The 25,414-nt window shown below is 40.0% G+C and overlaps 1 protein-coding gene across 2 annotated transcripts in view; it reads right to left on the bottom strand.

Moving 5' to 3' along the window:
- The window catches only part of EXOC4 (exocyst complex component 4), an 827,540-nt gene that overhangs the window by 274,750 nt on the left and 527,376 nt on the right, over positions 1-25,414 (bottom strand). The gene's annotated exons all lie outside the window — the stretch shown is intronic.

Below are 25,414 nucleotides of genomic sequence, written 5' to 3'. Positions count from 1 at the left end.
CTCAATCTCCAGCCTCCCTTCCCTTTGAGGAGGCCGGGGGAAGGGGTGGGGGGCTGAAAGTTCCACTAATCATGCCTTGGTCTTTCTGGGCTCCAGCCCCCATCCCGAAGCTACGCAGGGGAACCCGGCCACCAGTCATCTCATTAGCAAAGAAAAGACACTCTGGGAACTTCCCTGGTGGCGCAGTGGTTAAGAATCCGCCTGCCAACGCAGGGGACATGGGTTCGAGCCCTGGTCGGGGAAGATCCCACATGCCGCGGAGCAATTAAGTCCGTGCGCCACAACTACTGAGCTTGTGCTCTAGAGCCCACGAGCCACAACTACTGAGCCCGCATGCCACAACTACTGAGCCTGTGTGCCACAACTGCTGAAGCCCACGCACCTAGAGCCTGTGCTCTGAGACAAGAGAAGCCACTGGAGTGAGAAGCCCACCCACTGCAACGAAGAGTAGCCCTCGCTCACTGCAACTAGAGAGAGCCCACCTGCAGCAACAAAGACCCAATGCAGCAAAAAAATAAATAAATTTATTAAAAAAAAAGAAAAGACACTCTGTCATTCCAGAGAGTCCAAGGGTTTTAAGAGCTTCGTGCCAGGAAGCTGGGACAAAGACCAAATAAATATTTCATATAGTAGCACAAGGAATAATACTAGAATTCTAAAAGTTAATTCTGAAAACTGCTTAGCCAAATAGGCATAGAAGACATAGTTTCATTCCAACAGTGGTGGCATTTTGGGGCTGATCAACAGAGGTTCTTTCTCCAGATCCCCTTTTGCTCTGATGCAGTAATATGGGGGATGGCTAGCTAGGGTTAGAGAGACAGTAACTGGTGATTTAATTTACTCAAGTTAGTTGGTCCTATGGGAACTAAACTCACAGCCCTGGCCTCACTCAAACTGTGCTCCAGTTAACTACGATATACTATTCTGGGGTCATGTAGCTGCTGATAACAGCTGAGAATTGCACAACTGTCCAGAATGAAAACCAGCAGCCACGTAGTTAACTGCATGGGGGAAAGAAAAAAGCATTTTTTAAAAAATGTCTTCTTTTTTTAAAAGTTAGCCTGAGTGCAGCTGCGATTCTTGAACAGCTTGTTCCGAACCACATGGCCTTCCAGCCTCCTATTCTTCCCACTACGTTCCACAGCTTTCCCGAAGCAACTCTTCAGCATACTAAACGTGGGATTCTTTAACAGCAAGTAACACTTTTCTCTCTTTAATGGGATAATTTAGCCTTCTGACTTCCACAGCAGATGCATTTAAGACCTAGTGATGTCATTTAATTACAGACTCTGAAGAAATCTGAAAGCATCATTATAACTAGCCTGTGCTGGCAGCTCCCTGATGGAGCCCACCAGCAACGCCATGTACAAGAAGAACAGACTCCAGGGAGAAAAAAAGAAGAGAAAAAGGTACAGGTCAAGGCCTGTGCTCCATCGCCTGAATACCGATGTCTAAAGGTCTCCATATATCCATCAAGTTAAATGGAGATAAAAATCAGAAAGGCAAAGACCGAGGGTCCAAATTACAAGGCAAATTAATGATCAGGTCAATATACCTACTGAATTATTATTAAGGTGTATTTTTCTCAATTAGAGTGATCAAATTAAGATATCAAAGGTACATTTTTCTGTCCTCTTAATGGTCTCTCGAAGTCTTAACCACTAGAGTTCAATAACTACTATGCACTTGCACTTGACCTTTTGCCTAGTTAAGAGAGAGATGAAGCGGTGAGAAAGTGCTTTAAGAAAAAAATTAAATGGCATAATTAAAAACTTTATTGATTTGCATTAACATAATAACTTAATAATATTTTCATTGAAAATGGAAGGGTAGATAAAATGGATGTTTTAAACTAATGATTACTATTCTTTAAGAACATAAGGATGGGGATGTGAAGAATTTATCACATTCCTAAGTTGTCCAAAGAAAGCAAATCAAAACAAGTCAAAAATAAATACACGTTTCACCTACTGCATGAAACTTTCTCTTGGTACTCACCACCATAAACTAATGATCTGAACAATTAAATTGTATAGGAGAGTTTAGCAAAATTTGAAAACATCATAACCCCAAATCTGTATTACCTCCTGTTACTGAGAACATATATCACTGGTATGTCATAAGCAAAGGAAGAAAAATTAAGCTTTGTTAGTTTGTGAAAATCCGAACCTTCCTCCCTTCCAAATAATTTACCATTTTTAAAACCACCTACAAGCAATGACCCTATACACTAGCTCTCCACACAGTTCGCACTTTATGCACACTTTACTGCATTCACACTGAATGCACACTTTATTATGCTACTTAAATGCAAGAGTGCAAGAGCCCAAACATGGATGAGTAACTTGGCAAGGTGAATGAGATGAACACTGGCCTTCCGCCACTAGGCGTCATATAAAATTCACCATTCATAAAAGCAGTTATGTCCTAGGGGAACTGCAGGTAGGATAATGGCCAGGGCCATGGCTTGATATCATGATGTCACACACAGCAGTGCTTCATATGTAAGCAAAGCCTGCATGGGTATTAGATATGATCCTTTCTTCCATCAGTCAACCACAGACAATCCCTGGTCTCTGGATCTCTTCAATCAGAGCTGGTCTTGGCAAAGAGTTTAGCAGCTCTGAGACTTAAGGATGCTGTGACGATGTGGAGGCTCTAAGTACTCTATGACTGGGCAGGGGCTAAAAAGGTAAAGTTTTCAAGGGATACAGTGGCTCATATCCATGATAGAAGATGAGGGTTACAGAACGTTCTTTAAAACAACATCATTTATTGAATACTATGAACTATAAAAATTGCCACATACATTCTATATTTTATTTATTTATTACTAACCTTCATAATATTCCCATGAGATAAACATCCTCATTTTAAAGGGGAAGCACAGTGAAGCAACTTGTCCAAAGTCACTAGGCAAATAAAAATGGCACAGTTGGGATTCAAACCCCGGTCTGTCTTAACACCTGGGCCTTTCCACTCTGTCACCCCCTACTCTCCAATGGCTTGAGCCAGGGACCAGAGCAGAATCCACTGGTGTGTGGCTTTGTAGCCAGAGGGCGGGTCTGTGGAAAGTTATCTTGTCTGTCTGTATACTCCACACAATACCATCAAGTGCCTGATACAACGTCCCTCTCCCCACACGCACAGTATAATTGTAGTTACATATGTACCTGGAGCCGGGGAACATTTAATCTAAACACAATAATCCCTGGCATTCATTTAAGTGGATTTCAGTGACAAAAGAAAGTGTTTCATGGGACCCATTAAAGTGTGGTTTGCCCCAGGCTCCACTTCTACTATGGATGATGCTTTGAAGAAGTCTCCCATGTTGGGATCATTTTTCTGCCCTGATTTGAAACTTATCCTTTGACAGCTTTCAGCCTGCCTGATGTGAGTCTCAGCTGTTCAAGTAGATTACTGCAAATGAGACTCCTTGCCTAGTGAGATCAACATGCAGGGAGCATCAGATAATTTCTAACTGAATTTTGCAACACTTTTATTAATGTTAATGCCCTCAAGGCCCCAAGGATGGGTGCGTTTGTGTGATTTGAAATAATCCAACAATTTTGTATAAAACCAAGAAGGGATATTTGCTTATTGGTAAGCCTAGAGGTCCAGGTATCTAACTAGTTTAGATCCCAGAATGATTGCATCCCCTTAGAGGTTACATTTATTTTAGTAAACCTAGGTACATATAAATATAACATTTCCTCATGTAGCATTTTGACAAATAACTGCCCATGTCTGGATTGATGACTTCCTCTGAGCTAAGGAAGCTCACATGTTCTCAGCAAAAGCTTAAAAGATGTTACGAACACAGACAATATTGCAACCCTTGGCAGCCTTTTCATATTGACCCAACTTGGTTGTATTCTCCCCAAAGATAAATTACGTGGAAAAACTCATACAGGCTAGGATTACAAAGGAACAATAAAATATATATATATTAGAAGCTACAGGGGAATGAATAAAATTAGGTTGATTCTGACACAACAAAAGCTTTTTTTGTGTTGTCACCCATTAAGTGGCATGTCTGGAAGGAGGTATTATTTGTGTCTTATAGCTGGTGAAACTAAAGATAAGTTAGACAAGTTGCCCAAAGGAATATAAGAGCTGTAAGTTAAGAATACAACTGGGAGTTGAGGTTCTACGTCCCTACCTCTCCATTGATCACAGTCAGGTAATGCTCAGCCCCATATGGGAGACTCATGTAGGTAAAGGAGGCCCACTATAAGACAAATTCTCTGGAGATGTATCAATTTTTACCACAAGCTTCAGCTATGGGGGTGGTTTGGCTTCCATCATATGGAAAAACACCAGATAGAATCAACAGATTTTAGAATTGAAAAGGGTCTCTACATTCACTGGTATTTCAGTTCTTTTATTTTGCAGATAAAGAAAGCAACCCAGAAAGACTGGGCTATACGTTGGAGGAAACACAGCTAGTAAGTGGCAGAGCTAGAACCCAAACTCGGGTCTACCAACTCCTAGCCCATTTTCAGAGAACATCACCACAGAGTGAAAAACCATCTTAGATTTCAAAACCTACAGAAAGCCGATTTATTTTTATAGTGAATCCAGGAACCCCAAGAATTCTGGTCTAATCTAGAGTTTAATGACCCCCCCAGGCTACCAACAAATGAACCAAATAACCTAACACAGCCTTCAAAAGTTTTCAGCTTCCAACAGCCTTTTGCCCAGGCTGCTTTGAATTCTACATTCAGAGAGGGTCTTTTTGCTTCTTGACACTTTATATTTCCCTTATATAAAAAGAAATACTAGGGCTTCCCTGGTGGCGCAGTGGTTGAGAGTCCACCTGCCGATGCAGGGGATGCAGGTTCGTGCCCCAGTCCAGGAAGATCCCATATGCCGCGGAGCGGCTGGGCTTGTGAGCCATGGCCGCTGAGCCTGCGCGTCCGGAGCCTGTGCTCTGCAATGGGAGAGGCCACAACAGTGAGAGGCCCGCGTACCGCAAAAAAAAAAAAAAGAAATACTAGCTAAGAGTCATCATTTTCTTTTAGAACCAAAGCGTTAGGGGGAACATACACAGCATGTTCTACTCTTGTCAGTGTGGCTAAGGCACGGCCAGTGTCGCACGCTTCCAAAAACTAATAGATGATCATTTGCTCATTTTAGCGATGTCACATGTGGAGTCACCATGAAGCAAGGCATATTCTAGTCAGAGCAACCTTCAGAGGCTCAAGGCTTCAGTGCTTCACACTGCAGGGGGCAAAAGTTAATAATTCCTAGTTTTAAAAATACCAACATGCTAGCAGGGGCTGTGGCAGCCATGGAAGCGCTCCACTTAGCTCTCCCTCTAAGGGAATGTGCTGTGGGGAGCAGAGCTGACTGTCAGCCTTCAGACCCTCTGGGTGTTCATGACGGCCATGTTCTCCAGAGTTGCTCCCAGCCAGTGAGTGAGCATGGCAGGCATAGCTGAACTGGGCCGTTGCGACCCAGGGCGGGATTCTTCACGAAACTACTTCGCTCCAAAAAGAAAAAAAAAAAACATTGCTCTTGGGGATTATTAACAATAATTCTGGTAGACTCCCAGTAAGCCTGGGGGAGTTGCTAAGTCCAATCAAGAAGTTGACTATATTAACATAAAAGGGCAGTTTGAAAAAAAAAAAATATATATATATATATAAAGGAAGAAACTTGTTTGGTGACAAGCTCCTAAACCAACTTATGAGCTCCCAAATCCAACGTATCTCGGAGGCTGCTGATACCATTAACGCTTCCCTTTTCCATAGTTACAAAAACAGAACAAATCAAAAAACCTCTCACTGACTTGGTAACACTGTCAAATAAAATGCTAAAAGTGTGGCTTTTTTAGTTCGTAAAGAGGAATCATAGGAAGAAGATATTATTTCACATATAAAGAAAATGAAGGATTTTTTGGGGAAAGCATTGTAACTATGAATGTTAAGGCATTTAGGGTACTGCTTGATGACTAGAAATAGGAACATAACAAGTTGTAAAAACAACTGTAGTGCCCCATTACATTTATGATAATATCACTTGTCAAACAAAACCCATCCTTCCGGCATCCAACCCCTGCTCTTCCAACCTACCAGAACACACTGCTCTGCTTCCCCAGTAAATCATCAGGATAAGTTCTCCAACCTAGACACCAAGAAATCTAACTGAAATTTCCCAAATGATCCAAAGGCCTAGTGAGTTCTGAAAAGTTTCAAGGAAGAGAGTTTCTAAGATATTTGTACCTTCTCTTTTTTTCCCTTCACTTTGCTTTTTTTTTTTTTGCGGTACGCGGGCCTCTCACTGTTGCAGCCTCTCCCGTTGCGGAGCACAGGCTCTGGACTTGCAGGCTCAGCGGCCATGGCTCACGGGCCCAGCCGCTCTGCGGCACGTGGGATCTTCCCGGACCAGTGCACAAACCCGTGTCCCCTGCATCGGCAGGTGGACTCTCAACCACTGCGCCACCAGGGAAGCCTCACTTTGCTTTTTATTGTATCATAAATCCACACCTTCTCACCAAGCACTACAGCAAAAATAAGAGTTAGCTGTATTGAGAAAGCCATTTAAGGAAAAAAAAACCCCTCATTTTTATAGACAAGGCCATTAAATGCATAGTATTTAAACCTCTCACTTATACAATGAAGATGGCAAGTAGACATAAATTTTACAGTATCTAAAAGCAAAACCCTGGGGCCTACCAAAACAAAATTACCTTTCTAATGCAACTTTGCAATGGAAATTTAAACTCCAAAGGTAATTTTGCATCCAGGGTACTTATGGATGTATGAATTACACTCAAAGAAATGACTCAGTACAATTTGTTTGATTGCTTTATCATTCCTCCATTATATCAGATCTTCTAAGGCAGCAGAAAAGATCATAAGGATGTTTGAGGATTGTTCATTTGAAGATACAGGGGAGACCAAATCCTATCACACCTATTATGGAAAAGAGCCTGACCATGAAATCTTAATTAACACCGTAACAATTACTTAAAAGTCTCTGATGCAGCCCATGCGAGGCTAAGTCAGAAGGGAACTGCTGTTGGCATTTTAGAAGAATCAAAAGAAAAAAAAGCGACACGGCAGAGGCCACATTATAGACTAAAGCAATTACTGCTTGGGTATTGTTTCTGCTATGTGATAGAATGAAGGGAAAAAAGCTCTGAAACCTTGGCTTGACTACAACTTTCAGAATTAGTAATGGTGGGACGACAGTAAGTGAACCACAACTTTCTGACTCTATCCCCACCCGAGAAATAGTGGAAAAGTCTTAAATGAGATAATATCTCAAATTAAGTCCTGTTTAAAGTTAATAAGGGAATCATGAGGAACTTGGTTTACATTTTTTCTCATTAATTATCCCCTAAGATCTGAATCAAGAGGTAGGTAGGATTAATGGCAACTTGAGTTAAAACTCTTACTCTATATATTTTGGACCTTTCCTTTGTCTTAATCACAGCATGTCCTAGGAAGAGTGCCTGGGATTCTCATCAATCAAGTATACTTTTATGAGCCTTTCAGGGATACTTTCCTTTTTATAAATAAGTGATAAAATAAAGAATGAATGTTACTAAATATCTAGGCTGCAAATAGCAAAGAGATGCGGGGGAGATTTAGTTCCAGGGAGAACAGAGTATCACCTGGTTAAGGTATGGGACCAAGACAATCTTCATAATGACTCATAATAAAGGTGCTATATATGTCTAGCTATATGCCAGAGACAGTTTTCAGAACTTCACGTGTATTTAACAAGCTTAATCCTTACAAAAATCGTTTAAGAAAAGTTCATCATTATCATCCCCATATACCAGATGAGGACTGAAGAAAAGAGAGGTTTAGTGACTTGCTCAAGGTCACACAGCTAATAAATGACTAGGCCAGGATTTGAATCTAGACAGGATATTTTTAAGTCTGCATTCTCAACCATATGCCACATCTCTCATCTATACTACTCATTGGCTTCCTATTGCAATTCCAAATCAGGCCATCCCTGATTCCACCAATAATCATAATACTGCCTTATTCTTCAGAATGGCATTGACTAGGAATGTGAAAGCACTTTTCAGCTCTAGAGTAGCAACTTCTCACATGACCCTTTGCAGGAAGTATTTTTACTATACATTGTGGTCCAAAAGGAGACCTTCAGATTGTCTGAATCAAACCTGGATATACAACTCAGTAATAAGGCTTTCTGATAATTTCTTCCAAAGATATATCTATAAAAGCAAAGTCAACTGACAAAAAAACAAATCTCAGTAGAAATTCTGATCAGCACTATGTTCAAAGAACTCCTTGATAGGGAACAAGAATCATTAAAGATCCTAGTAAAATCATTTTAAGCCTATCATCTTAGCAGACTAAATATAAAAAAATCAAACATAAAAGAAAATTATAAAAAAAGTCTGAAAATATAAATTAAGTAATTTTCTTGGCCCTCAAGTGGTCCTTTATTTAGAACAAAATTAAAGCTTGTGCTTTTTTGTTTTCACTTTAGTTCCTTTCCAGAAGGCTAAAGATGCCTTCCTGTTACAGGACAGTTTTATTTCATATTTTTAATGTGGTAATGAACTACACATAAGTATTCTTAGATACAAAGCAATTAGGAGGACATCAATAAAGCAGGGAACAAATTCATGGTCCATAACTTGGAATAAAGAAACAAAGAAAATCATACTATGTTAAGAACACCCATTTGAAGACCCAAAGCAATAGGCTTCTGGACTTAATCCAAATTATTTGGCATATGAATAGGTTTATTCTGAACCAAATGTTAGCTCTTGAACATTTGATAACTCTTAAGAAATAATATGTTGATGACTTAAGAGGAAACAAATCAAATATGAATTGAGTTTTTCATAAATTACACATGATTTTAAAAATTAGAGAGGACAGTGAATGAATCTTGTCCATATTCACAAAGGAACCCAATCCATCATTCACATGCTGTAGTCCTTCATTCACAAAGAGGTCAATTAGCCTTCTTTGATGGTCCCTTTTTCCACATAAAGGAATTGAACTTGGGGCAACAGATGCCAAATGTCTGGAACAAGGGACAAGATGTTCAATTATCTCCTGAAAGATGACTGAATAAATTAATAAAGAACTGAAACTAATGTACATTTCCTGTCAGTGCAGTTAGTATTGGAAAGGGAGAGGAAGAAGAGTAGTCTGCAAGGAGGGTGCTGCACTGTTGCTTTATTGAGCAACAACGTGAAGATACCACCATTTTTATTCCTAGCCACCAAAGGGTGGAATAAGAAAACAGAATGTGACAATACATAAGGAGACAGTAAAAAAAAAAAAAAAAAAAAAAATCAAAGAACTCCATTTCTTCAGGCGGCTAATCTAAAAATCATACATACTTGCAACTTGAAGTCCCCTCTGCCTTTAGCTTTCTAACCTAGCTAGAGTTATGTCTCTATTTTGCCCTATTTAAGAGCGCTTTTCATCCATAGAATATCCATAAATGTCCAAAGTACCTTAAGTCCACTAAGACCGTAAGCAAAAAGAAGACAGATGTATTTCCTTCAAGAGAACTGATGATATACTTCTCTTCTAGCACTGAGTCTAATTCTATACTCCCTAGAAATCCTTTTCTGAAGTTTCAAGAATGCCAAATTTCAGTTTTTCTTTTGTGGACACTACAGCATCCCAAATGGTCTATAGCCATGACTTACCTACATTGAGTGAGGGTTCCATACCAGTCCTACTATATCGTATGTATTTATGGACTTAGGACATTCACCAGAAGACTGAATAAGCTTGTGGGATTATGGATGCCTCACAAAAAAACATGGACAAGGAAAAGATCTTGTATATTTTCTTGGATATTTTGATGCCTTAACTGTGTCACAGTCCTTTCTATTGTACTAAATCCACAGAAAGCTATAAGGGAGAATATATTGCAGATAACATTAGTGTAGCTATACATATATTCTTCCAGACGCACCTGCTACATATTTGGCAGGTAAAATGAATTTGTCTTCTTGTCTAACTTCATTAAGGATGACAAACTAAAAGACAAGAGTACAAGGACAATGCTACATTGTGTACCCAGATTAAGGAGGTTCTGTGTTTGCAGATCACCCTGTGGTATTACCAAATTGACTATTTTACTGAATAGCTTAACAAATGGCTGGAAGTCATTTCTCCATGATGCAGGCTAAGAATGATCAATGTACACTCTTCTAATTTATATATATGCTTAACGCATGGAGGCTGTGCATTTCATCTATGTTGATTTCTATTCCTTTTCCCCAATGGATAGGCATATTGCAGATTAAAGAGATTAAGAAACCTTGGCATGTGACATTACATAGTAAAGAGTTTAGGAGGGAAATGAAATTCCTCACTTCCTACAAGACAAACTAAGAAAAAAAACCATGTCAATATTGTCTATAATTTTTTAAAACTGCCACAATTATGACTCCATAAAGAGTTAAATCTTAAAATCCATAGACCTGGGGTGCTGGGGTAAAGGCACCGCTCCATCTTATTGCCATATATCTGAGTCACTGCTGTAGGTAATAGACTTTAGTCAGGTTATCCACATTTTCATCATTATTTAATCAACTAATAACGGGGTAGGGGTAAGCTGAGTGAAGGATTAGAATCTTCAGGGAAAAATAATCATAAACTTTGAAATGACATCATGAGTTACCCATAAACCTCAGTGATTCCTGAAATTGGCCCAGGGATGAGATTCAAACAGCCCATTTAATTCACCTAAAAACATCTAATTCACTAAAGCCCACTGGAAATATGAACTCAGAACTATTGTCCATAAGTTAAGGACCATATACTATAATGTGCACAAATAGAGTAAGAAGTTAGGCTTGAACTAAGTGGATTTTTAAAATTGCTTCTTTCTAAAAAATCAAGTTAAATGTCCTCAAGTTTCTATGCTTAATATCCATGGTCAATATGCCACTGACTATCAACAATAGCTTGAGTTAAAACAGCACTGGCATAAGAATAATAGTAATAACTTCAACAGGAGCTAACATTTATTACATGCACGGGGCTCTGTCTAAACTAACTTTACATGTATCTATTATATATATAATTTTTATAAAAAATATATAATATTTTATAAATATAAATATATATATATATATAAAATCTCACTATCTTTGATTGCCTTCTTTTCCCAACGTCTTTATTCAATGTCATTCTACTTCCTACTGGAACATCTTTAAACCTTTACAAACACTAAGAGTCCACAGCTGGTAAGGGGGCTGCATTCATTTAGAAAGCAAGTGAACCATTATAGTAACACATACGGAATTGGCTAAGCATACACTTTCTGCTCATGCCTAAGAATAATTCAAGATATTAGTCTGGATCTTCAGGGATGTTGATGGTCTGCACCCCTGCAGCCTTCCCAGCTCTGCCCTTGCTGGTTAGCTCATGGGTAGAGAATCATACGATGAGGTCAAGACTGTGTGGCTCAATCTGCTTTCTGATACCACTCAATATCACACACCATTATCCTTAATCCCAGCTACGTGTTTTGAAAATAATGTGTCTTTGATCATGAGAGGACCTGATGTAAGAGAGAATGGCTTAATATAAACTCAGGTCTATTATTGGGACTGTGGGTGTGGGGAGATTAAAACCACCACTGCCACAAAACAAAACAAATTTCCAACTGGTAATGGACGGCAGACCTATCTTCATCGACACCGCTACCTGCAGTATTGTCCATTTAGGTCGGCAGGGCTGTGGACAGGGTGGTGGTGGAGTTGTGAAGGGACAGCGCGGGTGGCAGCTTTTTTATGTGTGACTATAAGGGCAAGGAAAGGAGAGCCAGCGCCTCCAAGAATTGTATTATCAGCTTACTGCTGACATTTTAACCTCCAAAATGTAAAAGTTGATTAGAACCCACAAAAAAGTATCCAGAGATTTTAGCAGCTGTGGAAGGTAGCACATTTGGGGATCTGATCTGCTTGGGTAAGCAGCATTTCCCCGGCAGTCATCCAGGGAGCTTGAAAAGCAAAAACAAATAAAACAAAACCTGGCAGATCTACAGATATTCAGGCTCTGCTCCAAACCTACTACATTAGATCTCTTCTCAAGGCGGACTGACAGGAGGGCAGAAGTAGCACAGGGAACAGGAATCTGTACTTTTAAGAAACTCTGTAGGGAGTCTTACTTTGTCGTGTTTGGAAAACACCCCTAGCCACATCAGGGATGATACCTCGGGTTGAAAAAGATTGAACTTCCGCACATGACTTGAGTGGCCCTGTCTCTAAAATCAGTAACAGAAACTGAGTGCGTAGCTTGTAAAAGAGTGTTGTTTTCAACCAGAAAGGGGCTGAGAGCCTTCTTACACTTCTTGGCAGGTGTTGATGAAGCCCAGGCATGCACTGGGGAAAGATAACGTGTGATAAAAGCGATCAGAGGGCAATACGAGATTCCTTGGAGTCCCATAAAGGACCATGGAGTAGCCTCCCCATTCAGGCTCAGTGTAACCCTGAGGTAGCTATCATCCCTATGCTCATTCTACGGATGAGGAAACTCAAGGCCAGAGAAGTCCACTGATTTTCACAGTCACCCAGATAATCAGGCAGGAGGCAGTGCTATACAGGGAAAGGAGCAAGGCTCTAGAAGTCAGGAGAATGAAGTTTCCACGCAGGCTTGCCATGAAATTGCTTTAGCACTCTGGGCCTCAAGTGTCCTTATTTGTAAAGTAAAGGGGTTAGATTAGATCATTTCTAAGGTCCTTTAAAATTTTAACCATCTATGATTTTAAGCTGTCCCAAGCAGGGTTTCTGCCCCATGGCTTAGTTTCTTTTACATTATATTTGACTGCCATGCTTATAATGATATTCAGCAAAAGGGGGCATTGAAAATCTAGGTTAGGTTCTCCTGCAGGAGTTATCCAAATTTAAGGTTTACATATGAGAATAAATCATTTTAATTAATGCACAGCAAGTTCTTTAGTAAAGATGGAAGACAGGGGGTGGGGGGGAGCTAGAGGTTTGAACTCAAAAGTGAGAAAAATTCTTTGTGTTCTAACACATAAGCTACAATGATAAGTGGTATGTTCCATGAGACCAGGTGTGTTAGAGGCTGCTATGTGAGATGTTCCTAAATATAACCAGGGCTGCAGTAACAACTCTGTCTGCAAAATGCATGCCCGGCACAGCCTGGGATGCAGAGCACATACTAAGTAGGAAACGTAAATGTGCAGAACGGCTGTATAATTGTTGAACTCGTGCCTCATATATTCATAGTTAATTTTGGCAACCGATTTCAGTTATGGGAAGGGGGAAGATGGGGAGGGGGTGACTTCTCCTGTCCTTCAACTTCCCAGAAATGTATTAGAAATGACAGCCTATGATTGCTGCAGACAGTATCTAATTAACTGTCATTATAAAACACATGTCAGAGCCTGGGGCCTATGAGGGATCTGATGTCTAATTTCTCTCTAGAATAATAAGAGTCTCCTTTGAAACAAGCTGGTGAATGAATTTTGTTGTCTTATTAATCAACCGATTTCAATCTTACCCCCTATTTCCCTCCCATACCTTATTCTTTCCTGCTGCATCCCCCTCCCCTAACTACTTTGGAACTCATATTTTAGACAAGTGATGGATTTAAAACAACTTCTGTCACCTTCTGCCTAAGCAATCTCAATAAAGATCCACTGCAGAAATATGATATGGAAATGGAAGCTGTTTGTAAAAACTGTTAACTCAATAATGAAACAATTATTCCTGAACAACCATGAAAATTACTTACAAGCCTTATTTTCTCTCATTTTGCCATACCACAGATTGTGATTCTATTTTCATTCTTATTAATTAGAACAAAGAACTTAATCCTTTTCTCCTTCTATTATGCAAAAACAAGCATGGTTATTAGGGAGCTATCTAGTTACCGATTAATTTTATTTAGGAATGAGTTGCAGAGACGGAATCATTACTGATGTCCTCTAACTAGAGGGGTTAAGACGAAATGCGGCCTGAATCAACACAGAAAGTAAATAATTTCCCTCAGTTCAATATTCCATTCACAAGAGAACTCATCTGCTTCCCCAAGTGGATCCACGACATTCTGCAACTAAGCAAGGAACATTAACAGATGCGGTCGAATGAAACAAGCAAAGAGACTGTCATTTGACAGAAGCTGTGTGAGATCCTGCATGTAACACATCCATGGTAACTCCCACTCACCCCCTATAAAACTGGTACAATGCACATCCACAACCATGGAGAATGTGCTGGGAGTGGAGGCCACATTCTGTACCTGCTTAATGTGTACCTGCTTAATTAAGATCTGTACCAGATCTTAATGTTACTGATAATGATCAAAGCAGGGTTTTTCAAACTGCATCATAACCAGCATGGAATGGATTGATACCTGAGGGAATAGGACAGAATAAAACAGAAAGTATCAGAGTGTATTATATGTGGTCATATTATCATTATATATATATATGTACGTATGTAAGAATGTATGTATGTATGACTGTATACAGTTACGGCCAAAATTTCTGAAAATCCTTGGACCAAGGCTAAGAAATTGGTCAACAAATATTTATTAAATACACAGATGACCTCAAAGTAAATTCAAGTGGCCTAATGCTTGTCAGCTACTTAATTTAACTTCAAACTCTACTTATTAGACATATCTGCTCCCATCTTTCTTCAGTGTGGGAATGATCCTAGTGTCAAAGGTCTAAGGATAGACCCATAACTTCTTAAAATCAGTTCCAACTTCTATTGAAGAATTAGCCGAGATCTAGGACACTGGTAGGTGTTGGAAAGCTCCATTATGTGAATTACTGAAATGTAAAATAAGCCATAATATTTTATCTAGGTGATCATAGCAGATAACTATGTTCTATTTTTAAAATGCTATGCTCTTCACTACACAGTCAGAAGCAGTCACTTAATTGTGACAGAGAGCCAATAAAATCCACTAATCTACCTATACAGCAATTATTTACATCTGCCCATCAGAGTACTGATAAGTAATTATCGTACTGAAACTCAAATCTGACTTTTCCTACATTAGCTCTGCTGCAATACCTTGTCCAGTCTTATGTGGCTCAGGCCTTAGAGGGGGAAACTGGCCCAGAGGTAAAATAAGGCTAATGGACTTTGTGAACTGGATTGCTGTATATAGAGTCCCCTCAGGACAAAATACTTCATTTGTTCATACGTCTATCCATCTATCCAACTAGTATTTACTGAGTGATAACTACGGATCAGGCATAATGCTAGGTACTGAGGATATGTAGATAAAACTATGTTTTTGTTCTCCAACAACTTACTATCTAATAGGAGGATATCAACCTGTAAACAAATGAGTACATGAAATATTAGAGATTCTGTGATGCAAATGTATACCGTGTATGGTGGAGAGGAAAGGAAGGAGCAATTAGTTCTCAGGAAGGGCTAATCAGAAGAGAGCTGACTTTAGGTAGGATGGTTGGAGAAGGAGCGGACATAAAACATTTGGTTATGAGTGAGACACAGAAGTAAAGCAGAGCAAAGCAAAATGAGACCCTGCAGACCTAGGGTCAGATCTCGCAAGCTTCATTAAAGAGTCTGGACTCTACCCAGAAAGTGGGGAAGGGTAGGTAAGGCAACAAAGTAACTGGCTGGGTGTTTTAGAAATATTGCTCTGGGGAGAAAGACTAGAGCCACGACCTAGACGGATGGGATTGGGGGAGGGAGGTGGGAGGGAGGTCCAAGAGGGATGGGATATAGGTACGCATACAGCTGATTCACTTCACTATCACAGCACAAACTAACACAGCATTGTAAAGCAGTTACACTCCAATAATAATAATTTAAAAAAGCCATTGACTATGAACCTCTCCATTCAGGGTTTATCTCCTCAAAATTATGCAATCTATCTCCCTCCTAATACTCTGAGGTTATTTCCTGGCTAGAATTGATCACCAAAGTACCTTACCTAAGACCACCTTTTAAAAAGGAAAAAAAAGGTATTCCTCAAGATTTCCCCTCACTTTTATGTTGGGGTAAAAGAAATTTGATCTGAGAACATTTATTTCATACATTCATTATACTTCTATATAACCAAAGCACTGTATAGGATATCCAGAAATAAGACACCTACTTTCTAGATAAAAGAAAATTTAGCTTTGGTGCATGGGTGATATTTCTCATCCTCAACACCCAGCCTAAATGTCTTCTCCACCAGGGAGTGCACCCTAATCTCTTGGTAAGCTTTTAGGGTTGTCTGGAAGATTAATTAAAACGTCTAGTACAGGGCTTCCCTGGTGGCGCAGTGGTTGAGAGTCCGCCTGCCGATGCAGGGGACGCGGGTTCGTGACCCGGTCCGGGAAGATCCCACATGCCGCGGAGCGGCTGGGCCCGTGAGCCATGGCCGCTGAGCCTGCGCGTCCGGAGCATGTGCTCCGCAATGGGAGAGGCCGCAACAGTGAGAGGCCCGCGTACTGCAAAAAAAAAAAAAAAAAAAAAAAAATGCCTGGTATAGGCTAGGTATATAGTTTGAGCTGCGGAACTGCTGCCTCCTTGCCTCCTCCCTTGACAAAGGGCTGGGACCATATCTTTATTTCTTAGAGTGCCTAGGAAGAAGCAATACATTAAATATATGCATGGCTGAGTGGATAAATGAATGAATGATAAACAAATGAAAACAATACATTAACAATAAATTTCCAGTAGCAGAGTTCAATTGCATTAATAGACTCAAGGGAGAAAGACTTTCGGACATGGACATGTCCCTGGACCCCCTCATATCAAATCATGGAGATGACAGCCTCATGTCTTTATGGAAGGACATTTAGGGTTATGGCATGGGAAGAGTCAATCATGTGATGTAATTATGTGGATTTCTTGGAAGTGATGAAACATGTTGCTGATTAGATGGAGAGTCACTGTGAAATATCACGTACAACTGCCTACTGAAGGGGATTTATGAGTTTCAGTCATTACCCACCCTTTCCCCACCAACCACACCGCTGTGGTTCTAGAGGTTGCAAACAGCAGCTTCTCTACTTCTGGCTGAGACTTGGTTCTTTAGAGTCAGTTTCCCACAGGGGCCAGGCATGATGCTTTTATATGTAAAAGATGCTAATCTCTCAGGATTTTCATGAGTAATTAATCAATGTAAGACGTCTTGTTTACACATTGCTGGAGAAGATGTATTTAGGCCACCTTCTTTAGCAATACAGACATACTACAAGACAGAATTTTCTATTAGGAGAAAACAAAGAAATTTTTAAGGAGAATTGCTTCCATAGTACCTTCTATACATAATGATAAACTGTTCCATAAAAGGCAAATTCAAAGCTCCTGATGAAAGACAAGCAACATTATTTTTGAGATGTGAAGCTACTGGACCCCTTTGTTCTTTTCAGTTTGGGGATTTATTCTTCAAGATCCTCCTCCCACCACCACACTTCACGCCTCACCTAAAAATATGGACATTGCAATTGATATACTATTTTATCACCAAGTGGTGAAAGTTGTTTGGGTCATAATTGCATACAATTCTTAAACATACATAAATCTATAACGAAACTGCTTAAAAATAAATTAAAAGGTAAGTTCTAATTGGTACTGCACTTACAGATTATTCTTGGTTTCAACCTTAGTCCTAGATTAGAATCCCCACTGGTAATGCATCTGGAATTCATTTCTTCACATCAAATCCATGTGAAGGCTTGTCAGTGGCACCAAAACTTATTTCATCGCAGCTTAAAATAAAAATCTACTCAGTTATTCTCAAATTGCATTGGAAACACATTTAATGGCTATTCTTTAATTCATGCTGTTGGAGGCAATGTCTAAGAGACTTAGCTGGGAGGATTCTCTCCTTTATTTACACAGGAAACGGGCAGTGAGCCATAGGTTATAGCTATGCTGAGAATAAGTTAATTGCCTCTAACATGTTACTTCAATCAATTGTTGCCTTCCAAAGTATCTTGAAGGATGAGAGAACCCTCTGTCTTGTCCACACAAGTTTTTTAGAGCAGTCTGCACTAGTGGTGGGCACTTCCTCAGCCACCTTAACGGCTGTCACAGAACATGCTGGCCTGAAAGTGCCAAGTGATCTCTTGACAGTGCGCACGCTCTCTGATGATGTCTCCACAGCAGCTGACAGTATCACCTGACGCCCCCGTCATGCAGGGAGGAGACACACTCCACTCTTCTATTCTTTGCTACTCCTCCCTTTTTCTTCTCCACTAAATGCTCCTCTTTAATCTCTTTAGCTTCATTTCTTCCATCTAACCTTAAATTTAGGTCACCTGCATTTTTTTCACTTTGTATGCCCACCCTCAATAATATCATTTACTGTAGTAGCTACAAGTCATCATTAACACCAACGACTGAATACAAAGTTTATGACCAGTACTTCAGACCCCAAATCTCAATGGCCTGCTGCATCTCCACAAGCATGCCAGAGAGGAAAATCAGATTCAAAATGGACATGATCACTAGGTCCACTAGCCCCTCTCTCCCAATCCAAACCCTTGCTCTTCCTACTGTATTCCACATCCTGGGTGATGGCATTCCCGTTTACCCAGATGCTCAAATTAGAAAACCTGGAAGTCAGCTTTGAGGTGTTTTCTTCATTTCTCAAATCCATCTCCCCTCTCTGTCCTTTGCTTAATTACTGCCACTGCCTTGGTTCAAGTCTTCATCATTCTGGACCCTGTTTACTACTAAAGCATCCAAGCTGCAACAAGAGGGAATTCTCCAACACAGAAATCCGATAAGATGACTCCTCTGCTTAAGGCTTTCCCAGGCTTCCCCAGGGCTCCGACACAGCGAGATGCACTGCACACTCCCTGTGGCATGCAAGGCCCTCCGTAATCTGGTGCCAAGTTGTCTCCCATATATACCCTTGTCAGATTCTTTAAGGATTGTAATATCTTGGCCCTTGACTTCTGCTCTGCCAGGATTGCCTTCTACTTTTTGGGAAATTCTATTTTCAGTGCCTGAAGCCTCTCTTCCGTGAATCTAACTCAATCAAGTCAAGTGACCACTCCGTTCTCGGGGCCTCCACATCTCCATTCACTGTATGGGTGCACAGTCCCTTCTGCTAAACCCTTATGACCAGATGTATTTCAGAAATGAGAAGTTCAAAATTTAGAAAAGTTATGCAGGGCATTTACTATCAATTACGTAACAACTCCAAAAGGCCACGTAGAGCCTCGTATCAATTCAGGTCAGGTATTAGTGTTACATGAGCCTCGTGCAAAACACCTTTCATTTTTCAGAGCTTTTTGGAATTTGGAATTGGGAACTCTTGTACATTCTGCCAAATAGATGTGACCTTCTCAAAGTCAAGAGATATCTTTTTTATTTTTCAAACTCCAATGCCTGGTATAATGTTTGGCTTATTATTAGCAAAAACATCCTTGCTAAATAAATATCTTATTAAGCCTGCATTGGCTTCAGCTTGCTTTTAGTGTTTACAAACAAAAATATTAATAAGCTAGTAAGCAGTATCATAAAAGATCAAATTATGCTTTACATTAAGGACTGTCATGTGTAAAGTCTACTTTAGAAGATCTTAGAAGGATCAAAAAGATGTAGCAGAGCCTACTGTTTCAGAGCCTGGGCTCTGGAATCAAACAAGCCTGGGTGTGTATCCCGGCCCCGTCAGCTGTAGAATAATAGGCAAGTTGCTTGACTTCCTGAAGTCTTAGTTTCCTAGATAAACGATATCACACAAGCGTCTACGTGATAGGACCACTGTAAAGATGAATGAGCTAACACATGCTAGGTGCTTCGTATAAGTTATGCGATTAAAAAAATAGTTAACTCATGATTATAATAACATTTATAAGATTTTTAATTGAAATAGCTACATGAGGTATCACGTATAGAAGGCTGTACATGTTGATTTTACCAAGCTTATTAAAACAGTGATCTACTCTTTCTAAACATATAATTTGGTTACTTTCTTGATGTCTCATCATCTTGGCACAGGTGGGCATATTTAAAATATAGATGATGAGGCCAGCAAAACAAAGGCACTTGCTATAACTATATAGAAAATGATTCTGTTCTGGAAAAAAGGGTGGCGGATATAATCGGAGTGTAAGATTCCCTGTGGTGACTGCTAATAGTCCTTCAATCCTGGAAGCTAACTCTGAACAAAAATTGGTTCCTTTGGATATTAAACATTCATGATAAAGGGAATAAGGGAAAAGTTCAAAACTGTCTCAGATTTGCTTTGTTATCCTGGAACGAGGATTGATAGATTGCATTTAGAGATTTCTTTCCTCATTTGAAAATAACCAGAAGTTTCTCTCAAGTAAGTCTTCTTTTCTCTTAAATGTTAACTATTTCCCTTAGCTGTTAATAAAAAGAATAATAAAAAGAAATCAGTGGTCTTTCTATCTGCTACGTGGCTCAAGGCACCATGTGTGCAGACAGATTTTAAAATTGGAATAAAAACCAGACACAGGAGCTTCCCTGGTGGCGCAGTGGTTGAGGGTCCGCCTGCCGATGCAGGGGACGCGGGTTCGTGCCCTGGTCCGGGAGGATCCCACATGCCGCGGAGCGGCTGGGCCGGTGAGCCATGGCCACTGAGCCTGCGTGTCCGGAGCCTGTGCTCCACAACGGGAGAGGCCACAGCACAGGAAGATCTGATGGATCAAAAACGTGCCTGTTCAAAGTCTCTGAGAAAAGCGGTACATTAATTGGGAATGAAACTTTCCATTTGACTAGCCTAACCACTGGGTAGGTGGTTGGCAAATTCAGCCACTGTTAAATACCAAAATTTGGCTTTCTTGGCAATGAAAGCCAAATTCTCAGTGTTTACAATCAAACCAACTTATTTTTAAACAACTACGCACCAGGTCTCAGTTCGCCCCTTAATATGCATTCTCACACTTAATCCTCATGATGTTTTGTGGTAAACACTAAAAGTAGACGTGGAAAGTGATGTTCAGGTAGGTTAATTAAGTAACTGGCCTGTTTGTGGATCACACAGCCTTGACCATGGCTGGCCGGTCTCTGGTGTATCAGGCAGCAAAGCCCTCGTGTTCTCCGCTCGAAGAGAAAGCATATAGGGTCTCCTCCCCCATGTCTTCATCGGCCTAATTCCTCACTGATTCTGAAAGACTCAGTTTACATGTCTCAGCCTCTGATATGACATCCTCTTTTCTATGTTCCCAAACCTGCTCTCTATATTTCTTCTATAGTACTTAACACAATATTCCAAAATTATCCATTTACTGATCTGACTTCTTCATGAGACCTGGGCTCTCTGAGAAGAGAGGCCTTACCTTTTTCCTCTTGTACACAGTGAAGTGTTTGGTATATGGTAGTCAATCAAAAAGTATTTGTTGAATTGAACAGCTATCATAAATTCAGCATCGCATTTTAGGGAATTCCTCAGAGTGTTACCATGTAGCTAATAGACACTACCTTCCTGTGAGCCAAATGCAAATTTCACATGATAACTAAGACTCCCTCTCAAAAAAACACTGCAGTACTTCCACTTTTGCCAATTAAGGTTCATCATCTAGCCTTGGTGATGGTTTCAACTAGATGCTTTACATATGTCGTATCATTTGCCTTTCTCTCTAGCCCTATAAGGCAGAGACACCACTTACAGCCCTGTCTCATAAATAAGAAGACTCAGGCTCAGAAAATTGGCAATTTACCTGAAGAGGCATGTTTTAAACCGATTTCTGTGTGGAGCCAAAGCTAAAGCCCTTGAAATAGAAAAGAAAGTTTTTGATGTGAATTAGAATAACATTAAGAGTATATTGCAAGACTTTCGAGTTGGTATTTTAGAGAGGAAAACTAGTTTTAAACAAAATGAAGGAAAGGAACAGATAAGAACTGAGCCCTCTGAATAGGTGGGAGTGTACATGCAAATTAAAGGGGACAATTACATAAATAAGAGTTCTCAGCTCATCATGAGATAAGTGGTGGAAATTTTTTTTTAAAACATCAAGTGTCTGACAAAGAGTGGGAGGAAGAGGAAACCTATAGAAGAATTGTGAAAATGAGAGGATGAAAAAAATGAAATGGAAAAAACTCCACTGGGAATCTTATTTTAACTCTAATGAAAGACTTGCAGGCTTGAGAAAGTCTATAAATATACTAAGTATCATGGGTGATCATAACCAAGCGATCTGGGCAATCTGTTATTAAACAAATGCTTAGAGAATCTGTGTATTAGAAGGAGAAGTGCACTTGTTGGGTCTTTGTGAATCGCAGTCAAGTATTATTTCTCCCCCTCTTTCTTCTAGAGTAGGTGATAAGAAGGTTCTGAAGGGCAGGGAAGGGTGCCCTTAAAGGGTGAAAATGTATTCTTCAGTAGATGAACCATACGTAGCATCGGATGGTGGTTTGGGAATGTTGACCATTATACTCTAAAACTGTATGATTTCCAATTACAATTTGATAGTAAAACAGCTCTGTTAAATTTTAGCCGGTCCAAATTCCACTGAGGTAGATACTTTCCAACTACCATTCTAATGAAACATCACTACTATTATTTTAGAAAGCATATTAAGTTGAAATTTAATTTAAATAGAGAGCGAGCTGCTTTCCTTTAAAGAATTACACTGTTCCCTGTGTTAAGCAAATAATAATTGACACAAGTACATACAGTTATAATTAGCAGGGAATTTAATTAAACAAATATGGCAACATAACCAGATGCATGACAAAGGAATTGTAATAAGCCTTGCCAATGTATTCTTCCCCATTTCATAGTTCTTACATAGTAATTATAAAGCTATCTCTTTTTTTATAAGCACAGAAATTCTAAATATGAGCCTCCTAGAAGCCATATTCAAGTAAAAGAATACAAAGAAAAGAAATCCTACTGAAGGGGGAGCACTGGAGAATGCAAATGATTATTTCACTCAGAACTCCTGATAAACGTTCAATTGATCGGGCTTCCCTGGTGGCGCAGTGGTTGAGAGTCCACCTGCGATGTGGGGGACACGGGTTCGTGTCCCGGGCCGGGAGGATCCCACATGCCGCGGAGCGGCTTGGCCCGTGAGCCATGGCCGCTGGGCCTGCGCGTCCGGAGCCTGTGCTCCGCAACGGGAGAGGCCACGACAGTGAGAGGCCCGCGTACCGCAAAAAAAACCCAAAAAGTTCAATTGATTTTAATTCTTTAGCTCTGTCCGAACTTCACCAGACTTCATCCTTACTTCAGCCTTATGGGGTAGTATCCCTAACCCGGGCAGAGACAGAATTATTATCTATTTTTAAAAGCCTGATTTTACATAATCTCCTAGAGTAAGTTCTCTGTCCTTCTAAAAGAAAGCAAGTCACCCAGAAATCACATGCCAACGTGAGGCCCAAAACAGTCTCAAAAGAGAGAAGGGGCAATAAATTACAAAAGGGAGAGAAACTATGACTCACAGGTAAAGTCTATAAAGCATACATGCTTAGTTAACACTGAAGAAAGAAAAATGATAGGTTGATCTGACATTTTCCTTACAGAAAAGATTATAATACAGAGGACGATGACTAATGCAGAAAAGAGAAAATGCTATACAAAGATCTTAAAATACATTCCCTTTCTTATCTTATACTTACAGAAACATGATGCTTTCAGTGATTAAGAAACAAATGACTTGCCCATGGTAAAAGAGCACATCTAGAGAGACACACGCAACTTCTAATTCCGTAGTCTATCCTTGTTAAAAGTATTCCATTAATCTTGGGTTTTCAAAATGAGAATAAGCCATTTTAAAATCCTATCTCCTCTGCATACAAAAAGAGTCACCTATTCAGCTTCTAAAATTTTACCTAGCACAGGTTACATGTAAACCAGTGATAAATTCAATCAAGAGGCAGGTGCCTCATGACTATATCTGTTAGAGATCTCCTTCCATCTAAATACTAAGTCCTGAAATCAAGGAGAAAAAATAGTGATCCTAATTAGATATAACATCTAGTTAAAGTGTTAACTCTCCCAAAACAACAGGATATGCTCATTTTACGGGAAATAAAACCCCAGACAAAAAACCCCCAAAACTTATGTTCACAGTGTAACATAAAGACAGCAGCCGATAGCCTAACAAGTCCCACCTACCTTGATGTAAGACTTCATAGGTTATAAAGTTTTCACACATTTTACCTTATCTGACGATTGTAACAACTGCAATTACCTAGTGATTAGTATCTGCTTTTAATAATGCAGCATCTGAGACTGGAGAGGTTAAATGTTCTGCTCAAGATCACCTACCTAACAAACGGCATACCCGGGATTCAAAACCAGATTTTTGGGTTTTGAATTTATTGCCTTTCCCACCACTTTGCAGATGTCACACAAAGAAGAAAGGCCTGTATACATGTATAATAAACCTCAACAATCCAGATTAGCAAAAGCTTGATCAATATCAAGCTACTCCCGGCTGCGTGGGAAGAGCAGGGAATTTCTATCTTTCAGGCAATCTGGGGTCTGCCCTAGCTCTGTCACCCCTACTAGCCATGGGACGTTCGCAGAGTTAACAGCCAATCTATCCATCAGTTCACTCTTCTGTAAAAAGGGAAGAGCTCTGAAGTCTGTTTCCAGTTCTACATTCTAGGAAGACACTGGCAATTGGCTAATACTAGAGTCAACCTCTTTCCTGATAACTCTGGCAATAGTACATTTTATCAAGGGAGACTCATAGCAAATCTTTCAAAGTAGGCTCTTAAGCACCCTTAAACTCTCACATACGCTGGAAAATACAAGGCTTTTTATGAGTTTCATGAGTCTGTTTCAGATACTTTAGAAGAAAGAGCGTTATCCAAGCTAATTAAATCATTTCATCATGTGGATCTAAGCAATTGTTGGGATTTTTCCAAAAATGCTCCTTAGGGTATCTTCTGCTTACATTTTTTTCAAAATTTCAGAGGTAAATATCAACAGAAAATGCTAATCTGGGGCTTCCCTGGTGGCGCAGTGGTTAAAAATCTGCCTGCCAATTCAGGGGACACAGGTTAGAGCCCTGGTCTGGGAAAATCCCACATGCCGTGGAGCAACTAAGCCCGTGTGCCACAACTACTGAGCCTGAACTCTAGAGAACCCGCGAGCCACAACTACTGAAGCCCGCGCACCTAGAGCCCATGCTCTGCAACAAGAGAAGCCACCGCAATGAGAAGCCCACGCACCGCAGCGAAGGGTAGCCCCCGCTCAACGCAATTAGAGAAAGCCAGCGTGCAGCAACAAAGACCCAACGCAGCCAGAAATAAATAAGTAAATAAAAATAAATCTGTAAAAAAAAAAAAAAAAAGTTTATCTTCCTTTAAGACTTCTTAATTAGGGGAGGTTGAAGCCCTAGTTGATTTATCGTTAATACTAAATTCTTAAATTATCAGTTTGTTTACTCTCTCCCTGACTGCAGATAGGCTGATGCATGCAAACTTTGGTGCAGGGTTGTGAATTTGCTGTCTTGTTTTTGCCATCAAGTTGTAAAGCTGGGTATTCCAGGTCAAATAATGATAACGGAA

This window comes from Monodon monoceros, unplaced genomic scaffold (genome assembly GCF_005190385.1).
Source record: "Monodon monoceros isolate NGI ecotype Baffin Bay Population unplaced genomic scaffold, NGI_Narwhal_1 Super_Scaffold_2, whole genome shotgun sequence".
Classification (NCBI taxonomy): Eukaryota; Metazoa; Chordata; class Mammalia; order Artiodactyla; family Monodontidae; genus Monodon; species Monodon monoceros.
This window is presented reverse-complemented; position numbering and strand designations above follow the sequence as displayed.